Source organism: Pantherophis guttatus, chromosome 4, assembly GCF_059756535.1.
Source record: "Pantherophis guttatus breed Tessera chromosome 4, ASM5975653v1, whole genome shotgun sequence".
Taxonomy (NCBI): Eukaryota; Metazoa; Chordata; class Lepidosauria; order Squamata; family Colubridae; genus Pantherophis; species Pantherophis guttatus.
The window spans coordinates 107,009,246-107,031,363 of NC_142066.1; the positions used below are offsets into that span (position 1 = coordinate 107,009,246).

A 22,118-nucleotide genomic window follows, 5' to 3' on the forward strand; every position below is an offset into this window, starting at 1 on the left:
AGAAACTTCCTGACAATGAGAACAATTAATCAGTGGAACTATTTGTCTCCAGACATTCTGGATACTCAATCACTGGAAGTTTTTAAAAAAAGACTGGACAGCCATTTCTCTGAAATGGTATAGGGTCCCCCCCAAAAAAGTCCCTTCTAAGTGTTATTTTGTTATTGTTGATTGGCTGTCATGCCCCAATCCCTGAAGCTGCTCATTCAAATTAGCCAGTCAGCAGCAAGAAGACTGGGCCTAAACTAAGCCTGACCAGACTGTGTAAAAACTAAGCCTGTAGGCCAGGGGTCTACAAACTTGAAAGCTTTTAAGATTTGTGGACTTCAACTCCCAGAATAACTTCTCCAGTCATGTTAGCTCAGGAATTCTGGGAGTTGAAGGCCACAAGTTTTAAAGTTGTCAAGTTTGAAGACCCTTGCTGTAGGCCCTCATGGCAGAGAAGCCGAAGTCTTTTATTCAGATGAGGAAAGCTGTTTTACTTACATATCACGTTCTTACAACTTCATTGAGTATTGAATGGCAGATTCAAATGAGTCAATCAATGAAAGAGACCCGGGAGCGGGAAACTTAAGCAAGCGTCAGTGGCTGAAGCCGCGGACAGCTCCGGGCTATAAAAGGAGCTGCTGCGGCTGGGATTACCCATTGCAGTTACAGAGCTTAAATAAAGTATTTGTTGCTAACGGAGTGTCCAGTCCTTCTTTGCGCCTTATACTTAACACTGGCGACGAAGGTAGGATCCTGAAGGATGAAGAACGCAATGATACATCTCCACGAGCAATCATCAGCCACCTAGATCAACGACTACAGACACCAGTCAGATCATCGGCTAACAAGAATGTCTTCGATCAGCCCACCCGCACCATTCAACCCAGCTGGAGAAGATTGAGAGTCATACATGGAAAGGTTCTACATGTACAGGGAGGCAAACAACCTGTTGAGTTTGTCGGAACAAAGAAAGAGAGCCCTCTTTCTCACGCATTGCAGTCCAGCTGTATTCAAAATGGCAAAAGCGCTCACCGCTCCTCCTGAGTTGAGAACCATGACTTGGACGTCCCTACAAGGAATACTGAAGGCGCACTATGCCCCCCCCAAGCATCGTCCCTGATAAGAAGGCACGAATTCTAACGAAGGGACCAGAGGGAGGGCGAGACGATCAGTGAATTCATGGTGATTTTAAGAGAGATAGCTGCTGCGTGCAACTTTGTGAACCTAGAAGAAGCCATGAGGGATCGGCTAGTGTTGGGACTAAGGGACCTCACACTACAAAGCAGATTGCTGGCCAGGCCCCAAATAACATTCAAGGAGGCCCTGGAAGAAGCCTCAGCAACGGAGGTGTCTCAGAAATCCTCAGCAGCCATGAAGAAGGTCAACAAGGGGCTGCAAGGGAAAGAGGAATCCTCAGTCCATTACAAGGAAGCAGAAACTGAGTCAGAGGAAGAGGAGGATAAGGATGAAGTGCACCACCTCGGCCCGGACCGAAAAGGGAAACCAAAAGGGAAAGGAAAGAAAGACTTTTGGTGTGCGGGGTGCGAAGGCAACCATCCCAGGGCAGAATGCAAGTTCCACGATGTGATATGTCAGAGATGTGATCGAAAAGGGCATATAGCGAGAGCATGCAGAGCAACCCAACCAGCATCCCGGAGGAGCCAGCCGAACCGCCCACCCAGCTCACCAGAAAAGAACCGACCGTTCCAGACAAGTGGGAGACGACAACCGTTTGGAAGGGGTCGGAAAAGCGAGGATTCTGGATCAGAGAGGGGAGAGACCCACCAGACAGTAATCGTAGGCCATGTGAGCGCAGGAAATTCAAACAAGATGGCAGCGACCATCCTCATCGAGGGGAGACCCTGCAAGATGGAGGTCGACTTGGGGTCACGCCTAGCTATGGTATCCTGGAAGACCATCTAGTGATTGGTCCCTAACATCTCGACCCGGAACCAGATTCCGGTTCTGGGCATAAAGGACTTTAACATCCAATTCAAGGCTTTCAGAGAGAAGCTTCCCCTCACCATCGTGGACCAGGACAGACCCAGCCTTTTGGGTCTGGAATGGTTCGAACCTTTGGGGCTAGCTGTAGTCGGAATCGATCACATCGGAGGCGACCAATGGAAGGCAGAACTGATGGAAGAATTCGCGGATGTCTTTAATGGCGAATTAGACAAGTACATGGGGTCCCCAATATTGTTCAACCTAGACCCCCAAGTTGCCCCCATCCAAATCAAGCCCCGGAGGGTTCCTTTTGCTCTACAGCCCAAGATAGATGAGCAACTAGATAAGCTAGTCACCCAGGGAGTCATAGAGCCGATCGACCATGCGAGGTGGGAAACCCCAATCATGACCCCTATCAAGCCAGACGGATCAGTGTGTCTCTGCAGAGACTATAAAAGTACATTAAATAAGGCGTTACAGCAAAGCGCATACCCTGTGCCAGTGGTCCAACACTTATTACACTCGTTGGGCCAAGGAAGAATTTTTGACAAGTTTGACCTGGCACAAGCCTACCAACAGCTTCCCGTAGATGATGCTACACCAGAAGCACAGACCATAGTAACACACAGGGGAGCATTCAAGTGTAAGTGCCTGCAGTTCAGAGTGAGCGTAGCCCCAGGGTTATTCCAGAGCTTGATGGAGCACCTATTACAGGGAATCAAAGGGGTCGCCCTATACTTCGACGACGTATTAATCTCGGCGAAAGACCTAGGGCAACTATGGCAACGGGTGAGAGCAGTGCTAGCCAGGTTCCAGGAGGTGGGACTAACAGTGAAAAAGGACAAGTGCCATTTAGCTGAAACACAAGTAGAGTTCCTGGGTTACTTGATAGATGGCACAGGACTATGTCCCAACTCAAGCAAACTGAAGGCCATCAGAGAAGCACCCACTCCCACTAACAAAACAGAACTGCAAGCGTTCCTAGGCTTATTGAATTCTTATAATATCTTCCTATTGCAGAAAGCTACGATTGCTGAATCACTGCATCGGCTTCTGGACAGAACAACAGAATGGAAATGGGGAAGACCAGAGACAATCGCGTTTGAAAAAATAAAGAACACATTGACTTCAAACAGAGTGCTGGTACAGTACAATGGGACATTACTGATTAGACTAATGTGCGATGCGTCCCCATTCAGCATCTGAGCGGTATTAAGTCACTGCATGTCAGATGGAAGAGAAGCCCCCATTGCCTTCTATTCTTGAACTTTGTCCAAGCCAGAAAGAAACTACAGCCCATTAGACAAGGAAGCGTTGGCTGCAGTAGCTGGCATAAAGCGTTTCCACAAATATTTGTACGGGAGGAGATTCGAACTCATCACCGACCACAAACCGCTGTTGGGGATTATCATGGGAGACAAATCTATAGATAAAATCAATGAATTTAAACTTATGGTCCATATAATGTCTTCTTTGATATCTTTCCACTGGATTGTTAACTCCATCACCCATATTAGGGTAACATAACATCCTGATTGCAACAAAATGTTCAAAATCCTCAGTTATCATCTACCCCCATCAGTAATGAATATCTTCATGTATATAAAAAAACAACCACCCGAGTGACATTGTAATTGTATTCCATATAATATCTGTAGTAGTGGCTTTCTTCAGGATTATTAATTCCCACCGTCATAATGGGGTAACAACCAGATCTTCTGCATGCCCCAGCATAGCTCTCTTGCCATATAGCTCAGCATAAACATAATACATTTATCAAAAAAATCCAAAATAGATAATTCCAATCCAACAATTTAAGGCCCTTTTCACATCCCAAAATTACGGCATTGCAGAGGTCTGTCACTCTCCTCAGGATAATATTAACCAATACTTCGCCTCAACTATCTTTTCATGTATTCAGTCATCTTTTAAATAACTGGCTTCACTGTTGCCTAATTTAGAAATTTTTATTTTTGTGAGATCTATTTCTTTTTTTCTTGAATTTTTGTGGGTTTGATCTCCATCCTAATTTCCTTTCTACAAGTTGTATATCAACTGGTCGATTTTTGTTCTGATTTATGACTTGGTCTTGTTGGTTTTGCTTTTGTGGCTCATATTTCTTTTCTATAAGTTGTGTATCAACTAATTGATTTCCATGCTTGTCTGTGACTTGATGAGTCATCACGTTAGAATCCGATGCCACATCTCCCTTATTTATAGATAATCCAACTGAGGCATCTAAAGAATCCAAAGGCGATTCATCTACAGAGGCCTCTGTAGCTCGATATTTTTCCTTTATTTCCAACTCCTTCTGCTTATCTTGTGTTGTGCATAAAAATGTTGAGCTCATTTTCAAAATTTTTGGGCATCAAAGCTTTTAATTGTAATTTTTCTAGGTTCTCCTGGAGCATCTGAAACAAACAATTGAATGAGCACATGAACAATATTGAATATTGGTACCAAACTCAAATCATAGAAATGGCTCATCCTTGATTGCAAAGGTAAACTTTCACAGAGTAGTCTTTTTATTATTATTATTATTATCACAGCTGCCTGTAGGGATAGAGAGCTGTGATAAAAAAGAATAAAAAATAAGATATAATCCAGATTAATTAGCCAAACTAACAGAGGAGTATATAAATAAGTGTAGACAAAAATCATGATATGGGATATTTTAATTAAATGTTACTGTTGCAAGATACTCTTTAGATTAATTTTGTATAACATAATAGAGTAAAATCTATATTATGCAAAATTTCTAAATATGTTCTGTTACATAGTTCAGATTAACAAATTATATATCCTTTGGTTTGTTTAGTCATTCTTAAAAATAGAATGCTTAATTTAGTGTACTGTTTTGTGTCTCTTCTTTTTTTTATTATTATTATTTTTATAACACAGTGTAACAATACAAGACATACAACATTTATAAACAAGCTCTCTTTACAGCTATTTCATGTGGCAGCTCCTCAAGTATTGGAAAACGGCTATCATATCTCCCCTGGTCCTTCTCTTCACTAGACTAGCCATGCCCAGTTCATGTAACTGTTTTTCATATGTTTTAGTCTCCAGTCCCCTCTCCTCTGCACTTTTTCTAGAGTCTCAACATCTTTTTTATAATGTGATGACCAAAACTTAGATACAGTCTCTAGGTATGGTCTTACTAGGGCTTTATAGAGTGGTATTAGTACCTCCCTTGATCTTGATTGTATCCCTCTGTTAATGCAATTTAGGATTGCATTGGTTTTTTTAGCTGCCGCTGCACACTACTGGCTCATATTTAGCTGATTGTCCACTAAGACTCCAAAATCCCTCTCACAGTCACTGCTATTAAGCCTGGTTTCCCCCAGTTTATATGTGTGCTTTTAGTTTTTCTTATCTAAGTGTAAGACTTTACTTTTCTCTACATTGAATTTTATTTTGTTAGATAGGGCCCAGTGTTCAAGTCTGTCAAGATCCATCTGGATCTTGAGCTTATCTTCTAAGGTGTTAGCTGCCAGCTTAGTATCATCTGCAAATTTGGTGAGTTCCCCTTCAATCATTTATAAAGATATTGAAGAGTACTGGGTACTCCAACTCCAAGAGTACTCCAACAATCCCCACTCCTATAACCTCTAAATAAGCCGAAGATTGGGTTTATGTGGGGGGGATAGCCCCTGGGCATCAGCCCAACCAACAGTTGACAAAGGCAGAGGCAGAAAGGCGCTTGGGGGGACAGTGCCCATTGGCTGCAAAAGATTGGGGGAGTGATTTAGGGGGCATAAGGAAAGCCAGGGCATCCTTTGAGATTGTGGCAAAGGGAAGTTGAGAGAGTTCAAATCTGCAGCTGCATTAAAAACTGCGGACATGGGCAGAAAGGGGGGATTTGACACCTCTCTCCAGAGGAGATTTGCTTCCTCCCACTATCTCCCCTTTCAACTTGGTGCTGCCACTGCCCCCATCCCCCAAAATGCTAGCAGCAAGTGCGGAGCTGGCACTGTTTCTCCCCAGACCGACGCATTGCAACCTAGAAGAGAGAGAAATCTGCGAAGCTTCCCTCCACCGCAGTCGGGGGGAGGGCGGCATCCATTCCTCCCAAGAACAATTTCCCCAGTGCCTTCTAGCTCCACCTCCGTCACCCAGTCTGGGCTGGCTATCTGGCTGTGTCCCACGAAGTGGCACTGAGCAAAGCTACACCTGGAGCTCCTGCATCGGCTTAAGCCCCATGGCAGCCCACCCTCGGCAGATCCTGCTTGGGTGGGACTCCCACAACCTTTTGGAAACTGAGTCCCAACTTGGCAGGAGGTATAGAACTGGCCAGAGCCTTGATCCTCACAGCCTATCTTGAAGGCTACCGGCCAATGAGTGGCTGAGAGGCCAACAAGCTGCAAGGGAAGCAACCGGTTGGGTTGCAGTGGGTGGGAGCTGGTCCCTTGTGGTTTCCACAGCAGCCCTGCAGGCCAGATCTAAGCACATCGCAGACTGGATCTGGTCTGCAGGCCTTGAGTTTGACAGGCCTGGTTTAATTGTTGAATATTTTCTTCATTTTTATCATTAATATGTTAGCAAGGTAGCTGTGGGATTTGACAACATCAAATTGCTTTTTCAATTAAACTATAGAAATTTAGCCTTAAAAGGGATTAACAAATTCATGGTAGATAAATCTGTTAGTAGTGGATGGCTTTATTTTATTTATTCATTCATTTATATCAGATTATAATCCACCTTTCCTTATTAGGTGTCCAAGACAAGACAATATGAAAACAATGATTAAAAAATGATTCAGATTCCAGGATCAAAGTTATTAATGCTATCTGCTAATGAGTTCTGTTGAAAAGGACTATTTACCCATAATGTCTTGCTTGTAGAGATGGGCAGTTCTTTGATTTCAGTATTCTTCACATTTCAATTTTTTAAATAGTGGTTTTTTCCTCCCTGAATTTTGTTGAAGAAATCTGCATATTTTCCTGTATTCTTCTGAAGAAAATCTATACATATTGTTACTGAATTTTAACAAATCCAATAGGTAAAGCGATTCCCAGCATATTATCCCTGCCTGCCTTTTTGATGGCTGTTAAACATAAGAAAGTTATAGTTCACATATAGACCAAAATTTAAACAGCAAAGTCCTCTTGCCTTGATAGATGAATTATGAGTTTTATATTTTCCTTCATTGCATTTTTTAAAAACTCCCTTGTTTTCCCTCAGATTATGAAAAACAATCTCTGCAAAGATTGGTAAATTCCTATTAGAAAATGAACAGAATAGCATTTGCACTTGTCCCTTTTTGTTAATGAACTTCCAAGACCAAGATTGGTGGTATTAGAATTTGTCTGATTAACCAAGGATCTTCTTAACTACATGCTGTTACAACTGGCATAAAAAGTGACCCATAAAATACAACAGAATGAATATTAACATCATCAAATAAATGAACCCATTTTCCTGGCAATAACAAATTTTGCTTTCAGATAAGGCAGAAAAAACTGGGAAACTACATTGGGATGGGACTATTGCTTCTCCCTGGAAGTGTAATGCAACTTTTTGGGAAGAGGATGGGACAAATTTCTAATAATTAGAAAGACTAGAGACAATGTGGCTGAGTCTCCTTTTTGCTCTCTTGATTTGACTAAACCAGGTGTCGGCAACCTGTGGCTCCGGAGCCGCATGTGGCTCTTTGGACTCTCTGCTGTAGCTCCCTATTGGGTGATCCCACCACTGGCTGGACCCACCCGATGCCGCTGCTCTCACTGCCTCCATGGCTTGTTCATTGCTCTTGCACCACCTTGCGCAGCAGACTTAAATTTAGTGTGCTTCACAATGGGGGAGATGGCATCCCCTCCTCCTCCTGGATTCCATTATGATGCGGAGCATTGGCTGCATCTGGGCCGGGCCAGTGTCTTGGGGCAGATAGAAAGTTGCACGTCTCCCCGAGCAACTGAGGTGCACACAGCTCCAACAATAGCTGGAAGAAGAGGCAAGTACAGGGCCACTTTGCTTCCGCTTTGGAATATGGAGTGAGTCTCCATTCGCTGCTGTCACCCTTACCTTCTCAGGTAGGGGCGGGGCCATCCAGTGGTGGGTTCAGTCGACAGGAAGCCACAGCAGGGGGATGAAAGAGCTTCATTTATCTGGGAACATGAAATGATTTAAATCATATGGTATGATTTAAATCATATGGTATGATTTAAATCATATGGTAAAAAACACCCAAAGAAGAAGAAAGAGCAACATCAGCACACACACACACAAAAACCCACACACCCAACCCTTGCCTGTTTTTGGAAATGGTTCAAGAGGGAACACACACACAAGAGAGAAAGAGAGAGAGAGAGAGAGAGAGAGAAAGAAAGAGAGAGAGATGAGAGAGAGAAAGAGAGAGACACACACAGAGAGAGACACACACAGAGAGATGTGTGTGAGAGAGAGAAAGGAGAGAGAAAGAGAGAGAGGAGAGAGAGAGAGAAAGAGAAACACACACATACACAGATACCTGTTTCCCAGAGAAAAGAAAATACTGGGAGCCACAAAAGCTGGGTAGGCGTGGCTGGGGGAGTCATGTGATTGGGTGGGAGTGAGTGACATTGAGTTGGCCATGCTCAGCCAGGTTTTATAGCTCCCGGTGTTTTCTTTTTTGTGGGAAACGGGTCCAAATGGCTCTTTTAGTGTTTAAGGTTGGAGATCCCTGGACTAAACCTTAATATTCCTCACAGAATGAAGAAATGTGGCTTGGAATCAGGAAGGGATACATAGAAATATAAAGAGAGAGAGAGAGGAAAAAAAACCTTTGTTCCATACTTCTCAAATAATCCAATCCAAACTGACATCTTCTTCTACCCTTGTCAGGATAATTTTGCTTCTTTCCACTTTGTTTCTGTTTCTTTGTTTTTTAAAAAACAAGCAAAATAAAATTCTGTTAAAAGTAACCCAGTGATAGAAAAATCAAACACACAAGTAATTCAGAATCTTAATGTAAACTCTTTCCTTCCAGGTTGGATTCCATCCTCATGTCCCCTCTGTAGCCTTTGCAGGTACAATTCTCAAATCACACTCCTGCTGCCACTTGGTTTGTCCTCTGCTGTGCTGAAGGAGCACTTCAGAAGGCAGTATGTCTCCTTTTTGGTAATGGCTGCTTATTTCTTACACTCAGATGCAACATTAACTGAAGCATCAATTCAGCCCAGCAGGGGAAATTAAGGAACATTGCCTGGAGGGAAGGTCAAGGTCACAAAACATTGATGCAAACCAATCTAGCTTCAGTTTAACCTCTTAATTCAGGAAGGTTAAAAGAATCCACCTAGTAAAAGAGAAGCAGAACATCCCTTACACTGGGTACATAGAAACCCTTGCTACAATAATCCTGTCTGTTGAATCCTGCCTGTCATGATTTGTCAAAATGCTCTGAAGCAATTGTCACTGAGTTTTGAAAAAAGGAATACTTGCCTCTACTTATCCAAATAAACCAAATGGATAATCTCAGGACCACGTTGAAAATAAGACATTGCATGAAAAAGCCCTGCATCTCTGTCATTTCACTGTATGGAATGCTACTAGATAGGACCTTTTTCTCCACTATTGCTATAGGAATGTGAAATAAAATTGCCATGATTTTAGTGGCAGAATAATGGTGCCATCTTGAAAGGACACCCATCTTTGTTTGCTTTTAAGCATTATACTAGTGGCACAAACTGAAATTGGGCCAAGAAACAAATTAGCTGATTTGGAGGGGGGGGGGGATGACATTTAATTGAATTTATCTTTCTCTTACATTTAATAAAAATTCCAATTATTTTTTGCTTTTTCTGTTAGTTTCATTACTGATCTGTGGCCAGCATATCATCTTCTGAACAATGATTAGAAGTTTAACTTCCAATTGTCCTCAGCCATTAAAACAACATCGGTGAATGTTTTGGAAGGGAGTAGGATAAGCTGTTACTGTTATCAGTGGGAGAGGGAGACAAGGGCTATTTCCCAGATGTTAGTCAATTGTTTCAGAAGAAGAAACATCTGTAAATTTTGTTCAAATCTGTTGTGATTTTTAATTTTTTTTAAATACAAAGCTGAAGACATGCTTGAATCAGATTACTGTAATTTCTTGTGATTGCTGTACACATCCTTGCTGTTTCTTGACAGCAATGTGGAAGCAATCAGGGGTGGGTTCTAACTGGCTTTACTATCAGTTCTCTTTGTGTGCACACTTTGCGCGCTATCGCCTCTTCGATCATGTGCTTTGTGCACGATTGTCGCGCGCATGCTCAGTTCGCTCGCAGGCACACCAAACTTGCGCTTTGCGCAAGCGCGTTACAAATCTGCCCAGCTGAGGTACGGCAATCCGCTTGGCTGCACCTCTCAGCTGGGCAAAAAAAGAAGAAATATAAGGTCAGAATAACACAGGGGCAGGCAGGAGGGCCCAGCTTCCAAAGACAGAAAACTGGTTCGGTGACATCATATCATGACCGCTAATGGTTCTCGCAAACCAGGCCAAACCAGGAGGAACCCACCACTGGAAGCAATCTGCTACTCTCTTTTTCTGTTTTTTTTCCCTGGTCTGAATTATAATTATGGGATTTCCTGATAGTCTCCTATCCAAGTTATAATGAGGGCACCAAATGCTTAGTTTTTTTAAAAAAATTGACCAAGTTCACCAAGGGCTGCCTTTTGCTAAGAGCAAATCATATTTTTCCAGAATATTTTACCATACACTATAATCATCTTCTTTTTTAAAAAAAGGAGTAATTAAAATCCACTGTAACAAGCATATTAAATGAAATTTATAATAAATATAGTAACTTAGCAGCAGCAGCAGCAAGAATGGTTAAAAGCCCCTATACATCATACATTTTTAAAATTAATATATACACGTATTGGAAGGCCACAATTCCTTTTTCTGACATCAGGAAGAAGTAAATTTTTGTGCCAGACATAGCTCCCTGGGAAAGATATTCCTAAGGTGACCAACCATTTTTTCTGAGATATGGAACATATTCCACTGCAAATTGTTTCCTGAGTTGGAATGTACAATCACTAAACACATTCAGGTTGGATATGGCTCACAAAAATGAACAAAATATGAGAATAGTGGCCTCGTGAAATGGACACTCATAAAACAATCTGAAATTACCTTCAGAACATACAGTTTGAAAAATCATGCAGTATTTATTTGCGAAATATGGTAAAAATGGATTATGGCAGCAATTGCATTGAACTGGATTGGCTTCTTCATCTGTATTGACTGATAGGAATTGTTTGTCCATTGAGATGAGAAGATGGAATTGTGTTGTAGAATAATAATAATAATCACCCAATGAGGCACTACTTTGACATGGTTGTGGGGCATGTGTGCTCTGAGGAAGATGAGAGCTATGCCAGAGGTTCAACCATATCGGACAGGTCTGATCAGAGGAATCAGACAAAGAGTGTCTCACCCATAAAAAATATGGTGAAATGTAAATTTCAGAAAGCCATACTAACTCAGATGTCAGGTTAACAAGGTCCACACTAGATGTTGGAGTTCCTGGATATCTGGTGAAAAATGGGCTACTCAGGACTATTGGCTGACCAACTAGGGCCAACAGCTGCAGAACTATTGGAAAAAAAGGTGTTTACCCTTCACAGTGATTGAAAACAAAGAAATAATGATCTGTTATTACAGAGCAACCCAACAAGAAGAGGATATTTGAAATGAATGCACCAGTTGTGGAAAGAACAATATCCAGAATCAAAAATAACAGAACAGAGGCTAGCACATCATTGTTGATTTATAATATGAAATAAAGTATTCACAGAAGCAGAATTGGAAGACCTGCAAAGGTTCACCCAGGGTAAAGAAATCAAAGCCTTGCCAGAAGTAATTCAGAATGTAGAGGCAAACCAGGGAGATTTGGTAGTGAAGATAGTGAAAACTGAAGGAATCAAGATGCCCCATGAAAATAATATTAAGAGTCTGGATGCGGATGATTACTACAAATATCTGGGTATCCTTCAAGCTGACAACATCAAGTGCACTGAAGTCAAGAAAAAGATTAGTGCTGAATACATCAAGAGAGTGAAGAAGATCTTAAAGTCCAAACTCGATGGATGAAATACCATCAAGGCAATCAACCCCTGGGCAATTCCAGTCATTAGATACACAGCAGGGGACTGGACTCAAGCAGAATTAAAAATAATAGATAGGAAGACCAGAAAAATAATGCAATGAATTGTGCCCTTCATCCTCACAGCGACATTGACAGACTCTACCTACCAAGGCAAATAGGTGGGTGTGGAATGTTGCAAGTTCAGATGGTTGAAAAAGAAAAAAGCTTCTGAAGGACAACGAAGAAGATGCATTAGTATGCCAAGAAGGCTTGCTGACTACTGGAGAGACCAAACTGGCCTACAAGAAAGACCAAATGAAGAACAGAATTGAGGCATGGAAGACAAAACACTACATGGTCAGTACATTAAAAAATGTACAGAGAAAGCAAATAATAACAAGACTTGGCAATGGCTAAGAGCAGGAAAGTTAAAAAAAAGAGGCTGAATGATTAATTCTGGCTGCACAAGACCAAGTCTTAAGGACAAATACATATAAAGCCAGAGAAGACAGCAACAGACAGTAAATACTGCCTATGCAAAGAAGCTGAAGAAACAGTGGAGCACCTGGTAAGCTGCTTCAAGAAGATCGCACAGACTACAAGCAGTGGCATGACAAAGTAGCAACAATAGTGCATTGGAAGGTTTGCCTGTAAACAAGAACTGGTGGAATCATAAAATAGTAATAGAAAATGAAGAAGTTAAATTACTCTGATACTTCAGAATTCAGATAGACAGGAACCTGTCACATAATACCCTGGACGTAACAGTTGTTGATATGAAAGACAAAAAAAGTCTGGATAGTGGATATGGCAATGCCTGGAGACAGCAGAATAGAAGAGAAAGATCTGGAGACGATAACAAAATACAAAGACCTATGAATAGAAATAGAATGACTATGGCAAAGGCAAGCAAGGGTAGTACCAATAGTGATAGGTACCTTGGGTGTAATCTCAAAACAACTGGAGCACCACTTGAATACTATAAGCATTGACAAATTTGCCATCAGCCAATTGCAGAAGGTGACTTTACTTGGAACAGCTTCCATTCTGTGATAATATCTGTAACACTGTCAAACTTCCAGATTTGCCTATCCCAGATAAGGACTTGATAGGTAGATAAAAATACCAAACCTAGTATGAATACTTGGCTGACAACAACAACAACAACAACAAACCACCTTACTTGGAACTGCCTATATAGACGTTACCTGAACAGCTCTTAGGTTAGGACTTGAACCTAAGAGTCCACAGTCTGGGATTCACAGACCCAGACTGTGAATCAAATTGAAGATTAAATCAATAACAACAACAAATTGAAGATTAAATCAATAACAACAACAACAACAATTTATTAAACTAGTACAGTGACTCTCAATGACTCAATTACAATAAAATCAAGAAAGGATAAAATTAAAAATGCGTTATCTAAAAGGTTCATGAAAATTTGGCAAAGTGGAGTTGAAAGGTATTTCTTCTGAATCACTTCTTACCTGTATTCTGTGACTTGTATTGAAAATGAATCATCCATCCAATGTTGTTTTTTTGTCATCTGGCTATTGCTAGGGGAGCTACCCATAGCTAGCATCCAGGTAGATGGCTAACCCTGATTCGTCTCATTGGTTTTAGTAAGTCTATATGTGGTAAGTTTCTTCAGTGAAGTTAACTGAACTCACATAGTAGTGGCTACTTTTTAAATTTATCCCTCAGTAGTAAAGTTTCCCAAAATCCTTAAAAGATGACACATATATGTATTGCAAGAAAGAGTGTTTAATAATGTTTGAGTCTAAAATATCATTATTTTATGAGAAAATGGTACTCTAAATTGCAAACATGAATGGTATTAAAATCATAAATATCAATATGGTTTCCATACATCAATATGCTGCCACTTTAATCAAATTGTTTTAGGCTAAATTAATTACCCTAAATCATTTTCAGATTTGAAGTTGCAATCTGTGTGAGGGCTAAATAGACTGAAGTATATTGCTTTGTTGTATTAAAAAAATATATATGAAGAAACAGGAAAAGTTGGAAAATTTTATAAACCATATGCTTGTGATTTACTGATTAGGTACAAGCTGAGTTACTGAACCCAGAGCTCTGATTCTGAGTAAATCTAGATATGTCCACAGAGGAATAGTGCCATCTACTGGAAGGAAACCAATATGTTTTATGTGGAAACAAAGAAGGAAAAAAGGCGGTTGTCAATCAGCCTTCTCTGCAACCTTTGCAAAAAGAAATAGACTTGTAGAGTAAGAAATCAGCTGATAAGAAAATACAGTTAAATTGAATCAACAGCATTTCATGGCATTAAAGCACAATTTTATGCATGCATAAACATTATAAACATAATAACCCCTTCATGGATCAACTGCCTTGTCATGGCGAAGGGGCTTACCTAGCTCAATGAAGCTATAAGCTATGCCATGCAGGGCCACCTAAGGTGGACAGGTCATAGCAGAGAGCTCTGACAAAACATGATCTACTGGAGAAGGAAATGGCAATCCACTCCAATATCTTTGCCATGAAAACCCCAAGGACAGTACCAAAAGGAAAAAAGATATGACACTGGAAGATGAGTTCCTCAGGTTGGAAGGTGTCCAATATGGGGAAAAGCAGAGGGCTAGTACTAGTAGCACCAGAAAGAATGAAGCAACTGGGTTAAAGCCGAAATGATACTCAGCTGTGGATGTATCTGGTGGTGAAAGGAAAGTCCGATGCTGTAAAGATCTATACTCCATAGGAACTTGGAATGTAAGACCCATGAATCAAGGCAAGATGGACATGATCAAACAAGAGATGACAAGACTGAATATCTACATCTTAGGAATCAGTGAACTCAAATGGACAGGAATGGGTGAATTAAATTCAGATGACCATCAGATATACTATTGTGGGCAAGAATCCCTCAGAAGAAATGGAGTAGCCTTCATAGTCAATAAAAGAGTAGGAAAAGCAGTACTGGGATACAATCCCCAAAATGACAGAATAATATCAGTTCAAATCCAAGGCAAATCATTCAACATCACAGTAGTCAAAGTCTATGCCCCAACCACTGGTGTTGAAGAGGCTGAAGTTGATCGGTTCTATGAAGCCCTACAACACCTTCTAGAATTAACACCAAAAAATCATGTCCTTATCATCATGGGGAATTGGCATGCTAAAGTAGAAAGATCTATTCTCCATAGGAACCTGGAATGTGAGATCCATGAATCAAGGCAAGCTGGATGTGGTCAAACGATGACAAGACTGAACATCAACATCTTAGGAATCAGCAAACTAAAATGGACAGGAATGGGTGAATTTAATTCAGATGACCATCAGGTATACTTTTGCGGGCAAGAATCTCTCAGAAGAAATGGAGTAGCTTTCATAGTCAATAAAAGAGTAGGGAAAACAATACTGGGATACAATCCCCAAAATGACAGAATGATTTGCTTGAATCCAAGGCAAACCATTAAATATCACAGTAGTCCAAGTCTATGCCTCTACCACTGGAGTTGAAGAGGATGAAATTGACCAGTTCTATGAAGCCCTACAGCACCTTATAGAATTAACACCAAAAAATCATGTCCTTATCATCATGGGAGATTGGAATGCTAAAGTAGAAAGCCAAAAGATAACTGGAATAACAGGCAAGTTTGTCCTTGGAGTACAAAATGAAGCACCGCAATGGCTGGTAGAATTTTGTCAAGAGAATATGATGTTCATAGCAAACATTCTTTTCCAACAACCCAAGAGATGATTCTACACATGGACATCACCAGATGGTCAACACAGAAATCAGATTGACTATGTGCTCTGCAGCCAAAGATGGAGAAGTTTATACAATCAGTAAAAACAAGACCAGGAATTGACTGTGGCTCTAGGCCACTCAGGTTTGAACTAAGTTGTTAAGTTCGGCGAAGACGACACTGAGGCCGGACTGCTGAACAGATTAACTTTATTGAATGGTCTAACAACAAGCAAACAGAACTCAGGACTTCCCCACCTGACAGCTGCTTAAATAGCAAGCTGTCAGACAGGCTGACCAATCCGGAATCAGGCAGCTTCCCGCTAAGTCAGTTGCTGTGCACCTCCACCAATCCGAGCCCGCTGATGACGGAGCGGGCTCGGGGCGTGTGTACCTGCGAGGACTCAACACCCCTTTCCACCCGGATAGAGCATTCGTAGTCCGCCAGGTAGGTAGGACGACGTCAGAGTCGCCCAGATCTCCGTAGCCCTGGGTTAGGTGGAGCCGGAGGTGAAACTTCAGCCTGGGGTCTCTCAGCTGACTCGACGACTACCGTAGCGGGAGGACCACTTACAGTGGCAAGCCCAGGGAATACTGGCAAGTTTTCCGGAGGTAGTGCCTCCATCGGGAGCGGGTTTTTGGAGACCGGCGGGGCAGGATGCGCTCCCGGAACTGCTGCAGGCGTCGGTAAACACGGGGCAACTTGCGGTGGTTGAGGCTCAGCAACATCGGCCCAACGAAGCCTCAGTTGGTTGATATGTCGCCACCACACTCGGCCATTGGCGAGCAGGACCCTATAAGAATAGAGTCCGGTTAGTTCTATGATTCGCCCCGGGAGCCACCTGACTGTGGAGTCGAAATTCAAGGCAAAGACTAGATCACCCACTGCGAATAAACGAGCTCGACCTTTGCCCCCCGTGTGTGTCTCTTTTGTATAACTAGGATGTAGGCGATCCAGAGTGATGCGGAGTCGACGTCCCATCAACAATTCGGCAGGGCTGTGCTTGGTAGAGGCGGTCGGAGTTGTGTGTTGCGCCAACAGATATTGGTATACTCTCTGGTGCCAATTTGCGGACCCAAAACGACGTAATGCCTCTTTAGCGGACCTCACGGCCCTTTCCGCCAATCCGTTCACCACCGGATGGTAGGGTGCCGTACGGGCATGGCGGATGCCCCACTTAGTGAGAAATAACTGGAAGGGTGCAGATGTGAACTGCGGGCCGTTGTCAGTAACTATGGTATCGGGCAACCCATGAGTGGCAAAGAGACCCTCTAAAACCCGTGTGACAGCGTCCGTGGTAGTGGACGACATGATGGTAAGGTCCACCCACTTAGAGTACGCATCAACCATGACCAGGAAGGTGCGGCCAAAAAAAGGGCCCGCAAGATCCAGGTGCAGTCTCGTCCAGGGACCCCTGGGCGTTTCCCATTCCTGGACAGGGGCCGTGGGGGGGCAGGCCGTGACTGTTGACATTGGGGACAATGGGCCACCCACCCCTCTATGTCTTGGTCGATCCCTGGCCACCAAACATAACTACGGCCTAAACCTTTCATCCGTACGATGCCCGGGTGGGCATCGTGGAGGCAGGCTAATACTCGAGGTCAAAGCATGGGGGGAACAACTACCCTGTTTCCCCACAGGAGGCACCCTGACAGCACGGACAACTTGTGCCGTCTGCACATATATGGCAAGAATTCGGCTGCCGGTTGAGCCGAAGGCCAGCCCCTGAGCACCCAGTCAAGTACAAGGGAAAGAGTGGGGTCAATGGCTGACTGGGACCGAATGTCAGCTGCGGTCACTAAGGGAGACATCTCGTCCACCAGGAGGACAGATGTCATCGGGGCATGGTCCTGGCAACCAAAGGAAGGGGACAATGGCTAAGGGCATCAGCATGCCCGATCGCTTTCCCAGGCTTGTATTGTAGTTCATAAGAATATGCCGACAAAGACTCTACCCACCGCAACATGCGCGGCGAGAGGACCAGGGGGGTTTGACGGTCAGCCGCCAGTAACCCCAATAACGGCTTATGGTCGGTAACCAGGTAAAAAAATTGACCATAAAGGTAATCATGAAACTGTTTGATCCCCGCGATGGCAGCTAAAGCCTCCCGGTCAATCTGACTATAATTACGCTCCGCGGGTGACAAAGTGCAGGAATACTAGGCAATGGGGGCTTCCACCCCGTTGGGTAACAGGTGACTCAAGACAGCCCCCACCCCATATGGAGAAGCGTCACAGGTCAGAGCAAGAGGCAGACCTGCATCATATTGGACCAAAACGGCATCAGACGTGAGAACGTCTTTAACCGCGTTGAATGAGGCAGCCGCCTTTTTATCCCAACGCCAGGGGGTTTTAGCGTCTAATAGACAGTGGAGGGGTTCGGCAAGTGAGGCCTTGTTCAGCAAAAACACCACGTAAAAGTTAAGTAGGCTGAGGAAAGCCTGCAGCTCGGCCCGATTAGTGGGCACGGAGGCATCCTTGATAGCTTTGACCTTGGACGGGGCGGGGCAGATCCCAGCAGAATCAATCAAGAAGCCCAAAAATTCCACTTGGGGAACCGCCATCTGACACTTATCAGCCCTAAGTTTCAGCCCCGCTGCTCTGAAACGAGTGAGGACAGCCCTAATCTTTGTGACGAGGTCCCCCTGATCCGCGGCCACGATCAGGACGTCGTCAAAGTAGGGCATGACCCCTTGTAGCCCATGGAGCAGCCGCTCCATCAAGCTCTGAAAAATTCCCGGGGCAACACTGACCCCAAATTGCAGGCGGGTGCACTTAAATGCCCCCCTGTGAGTCACTATAGTTTGGGCCAGGGCAGTGTCCTCGTCAACGGGAAGCTGTTGATAAGCCTGGGCAAGATCAAGCTTCGCAAAGACCTTACTCTGGTCCAGCGAATGGAGTAAGTGTTGAACCACGGGGACAGGGTAATGGTTAGCCTGAAGCACCCTGTTAAGTGTCGCCTTGTAATCAGCGCAGATCCTAAGGGATCCGTCTGATTTTAAAGGAATAACTATGGGGGTCTCCCACTTTGAGTGTTCCACCGGTACAAGGATCCCCTGCGCTATCAATTTGTCCAGTTCCCGGTCCACCCTGGAACTGCAGGGCAAGTGGCACCCTTCGAGGTTCCAGCTGCCTAGGGGCCACTTGGGGGTCCAGATTGAATGAAATGGGAACCCCTGTATATTTACCGAGTTGGCCATCAAACACATCTGCAAACTCGCGAGTCAGCTCAGCGGAGATGTCATAACTGGTAGAGTGAACTCCGGAGACGCTCAGGTGTAAGGCATCAAACCAGTCTAACTCCAATAGACTGGGAAGGCGGTCTCGCACGACGATCAGAGGCAGGCGACCTGAAAAAGAGCCAGAAACAACACGGAACGAGCCACAACCTAACGTGGGGATATGCTTCCCCTGGTAATCTTTAAGTTTAATAGGGCAGGCTTCGAGACGCCGCTGGGAAAAGGTAGGGAGCAATGCCTTAAGGGTGGACCATGCAATAAGGGAACGGGCGGAGCCCGTGTCCAGCTCCATACGACATGGAAAGCCCTCCAGCTGGACCGTGAGGTGGATTTTGCTGGCCGTCCCCTGCGAAGAAGCGTGGCTGACACCCACTGCATCGACCTCCGCATCCCGATCCTCTTCCACACAATTATCGCAGTGCTCGAACCGTTTGGCTTTCAGGCGCTTGGAAGCAGGCTCCCCCACGTCATCAGGGAGGGGAAAGGCAGCTCGGCAGACCCTGGAAAGGTGACCACGTTTGCCGTACCGGCGGCAAACAGCAGACTTGAAACGGCACTCCGCCCGGTTATGCTGGCCGCCTCAACCCAGGCATCCACTCTGAGGAGGTTTGCCAGCGGGAGGCGCTCATTGCTTCCGACCTGACTTGAGGCGGCACACCTCCCCTTCAGGCTCAGAAACGTCATCCATGTCAGAGCCCTCATAGTGGACGGACTGCGGAGTAGCAGGTGGAGCCCCCATCCCTCCAGCCTGCGCACGCTGAATGTCAGCAGACGATTGGGCAGACATCTCTGACGCTCTGGCCTCATCCATGGCGATAGGGAGGGTTAAGTCGGAGCGAGCTAAAAGTCTCTGTTGCAGCTTTAAATCACGCACCCCGCAGACCAGTTGGTCCAGGAGCATATCATCGAGCTCCCTAAATTCACAGTGGAGAGCTGCCGTGCGCAGGGAAGCCATATACGCATTGACAGGCTCCCCTGCCTTTTGAGATCACTGATAAAAAGCGTGCCGCCGGGCTATTTTAGAGGGGGCGGGAGCATAGTGCTGTTTTAGTTTGCCCAATAGTGTCTCCCAGGGCACAGTGAATATCGGTTGCGGCGCAGCCAGGGCCCTGGTGGTGGCAAAGATCTCACGCCTGCAGGAGCTTAAAAAGTACCCTCTCTTCCTGGCCAGGGGAAGATCGGCCAGGTCATTTGCATGTAAGAAGCATTCAAACCGTTCAATATATTCGTCCCACGTCTCTGTTGCTGCCTTGAACGGCGTGAAAGTGGGAAGAGGAACAGCCATCGCGGTAGCGACAACCACCGTGGCGCGCTTCAGCTGGCCTCAGTTCCGGCGAGGGTTCTTCAGGCCGATCCCACCTTCGTCGCCAGTTGTTAAGTTCGGCGAAGATGACACTGAGGCCGGACTGCTGAACAGATTAACTTTATTGAACGGTCTAACAACAAGCAAACAGAACTCAGGACTTCCCCGCCAGACAGCTGCTTAAATAGCAAGCTGTCAGACAGGCTGACCAATCCGGAACCAGGCAGCTTCCCGCTAAGTCAGTTGCTGTGCGGCTCCACCAATCCGAGCCCGCTGATGACGGAGCCGGCTCGGGGCGTGTGTACCCGCGAGGACTCAACATAAATCATATCCCTGATGAATATACACTAGAGGTGACAAATAGATTTAAGGAATTAAATCTAATAGACAGAGTGCCTGAAGACCTATGGACAGAGGTTCGCAACATTGTACAAGAGGTAGCAACTAAAACCATCCCAAAGAAAAAGGAATGCCAGAAAGCAAAATGGTGTCTGAGGAAGCTTTGCAAGTAGCTGAGGAAAGAAGGGAAGCAAAAGGCAAGGGAGAAAGAGAAAGATACACCCAATTGAATGCAGAATTCCAGAGAATAGCTAGAAGAGATGAGAATGCATTCTTAAATGAACAGTGCAAAGAAATAGAAGAAAACAATAGAATATGGAGGACCAGAGATCTCTTCAATAAAATTGGAGATATGAAGGGAACTTTCATGCAAAGATGAAATGAACATCCAATTGATAAAGAAACACTATAACATTGTACATTTCTTCCTTGGCTATAAAGAATTGCAACTGTCCCCCACCACCATTCTTAATGTAGTATTCCCCCATTCCTGTGGCAATTTCAACATTTGAAATTTCGAGCATTTTATAGAATTAGACAAACATTCCGGATGGTGTAATGGTTTATGAATAGAGCCTTAGAAACCACCACCAGCAGCAGCAGCAGGTTAAACAGACAGGTAAGACTCTACAGAAACAATGGGGGCTTGACAAGGAGCTCTCTCTAGTTTTTTGAATTGTAAAGGCAAGAGCTTGGGGGGGGGGGAGATGTACTTTCAGACTTAAACGTTTCATTACTGAAATTTTACAGTGAAGGAAACTTTAGGATTCATGGTTGATGTTCTTCTCTGAAATACCACTAAGAGTTTCTAATGGTAACCAACTTTTACTTTATTATTAACATTTCTTGTGGAAATGATCTATGCTACAGACTCAGACTTATTTTTACTCATGCTGGGTTGGAGAAAAAAGGCCAATGGCAAAGGAAAACCTCAGGTCACCTGGATGGATGGATGGATGGATGGATAGATTACAACTGGGATCTAATTTGCAAACAGATAATGATTCATCTGAATCTTCCTAGAAAATTTTCCTTGAATGTTCTATTTCATCTTTTGTCCTATTTAGTGTCTTTCAGATGTTTGAGGCTATGCTTCCCAGGGAGCAGTCTATCTCTGAAAAGCATCCAGTTCTGTTGGATATGTGATATCCAATATTTTTTCTTCTACTGCAAGAATTTAATGGCGTTTTATATTTTGTTGATAGGATATAGTTGGTGTAATATAGAAACACAGTAGCATTTCTTTTTTAAAACATTTTTTAAAAAGTTGATTACTGTAAAATAAGCAAATAAATACAGTGAGAAAAGGAAAGATGGAAAGCAGGAATAAAAGGTGCAAGGAAAGAAAAAGAAAAGAAGAAAAGGACAGAATCAGCATTGGTCTTGTTAGTTAATGTCTTCTGGAGAATCTGGATACAGGAAGTGCACTCATATTAGTCTTTTTGGACCTGTCAGAAATCTTCAACACTGCCATGGTATCAGATCAGATCAGAAAATCAACTCCACAGGAATGCTTA

At 43.8% G+C, this 22,118-nt stretch overlaps 1 long non-coding RNA gene across 1 annotated transcript; it reads right to left on the reverse strand.

Moving 5' to 3' along the window:
- Window positions 1-3,896: 3,896 nt before the first annotated feature.
- On the reverse strand, window positions 3,897-7,723 carry LOC148114283 (uncharacterized). Its single transcript, XR_015734343.1, has 2 exons — window positions 6,760-7,723; window positions 3,897-4,343 (listed from the first exon to the last, which is right to left on the reverse strand). It is a non-coding gene; the product is annotated as an uncharacterized LOC148114283 (long non-coding RNA).
- Between the last annotated feature and the right edge of the window lie 14,395 nt (window positions 7,724-22,118).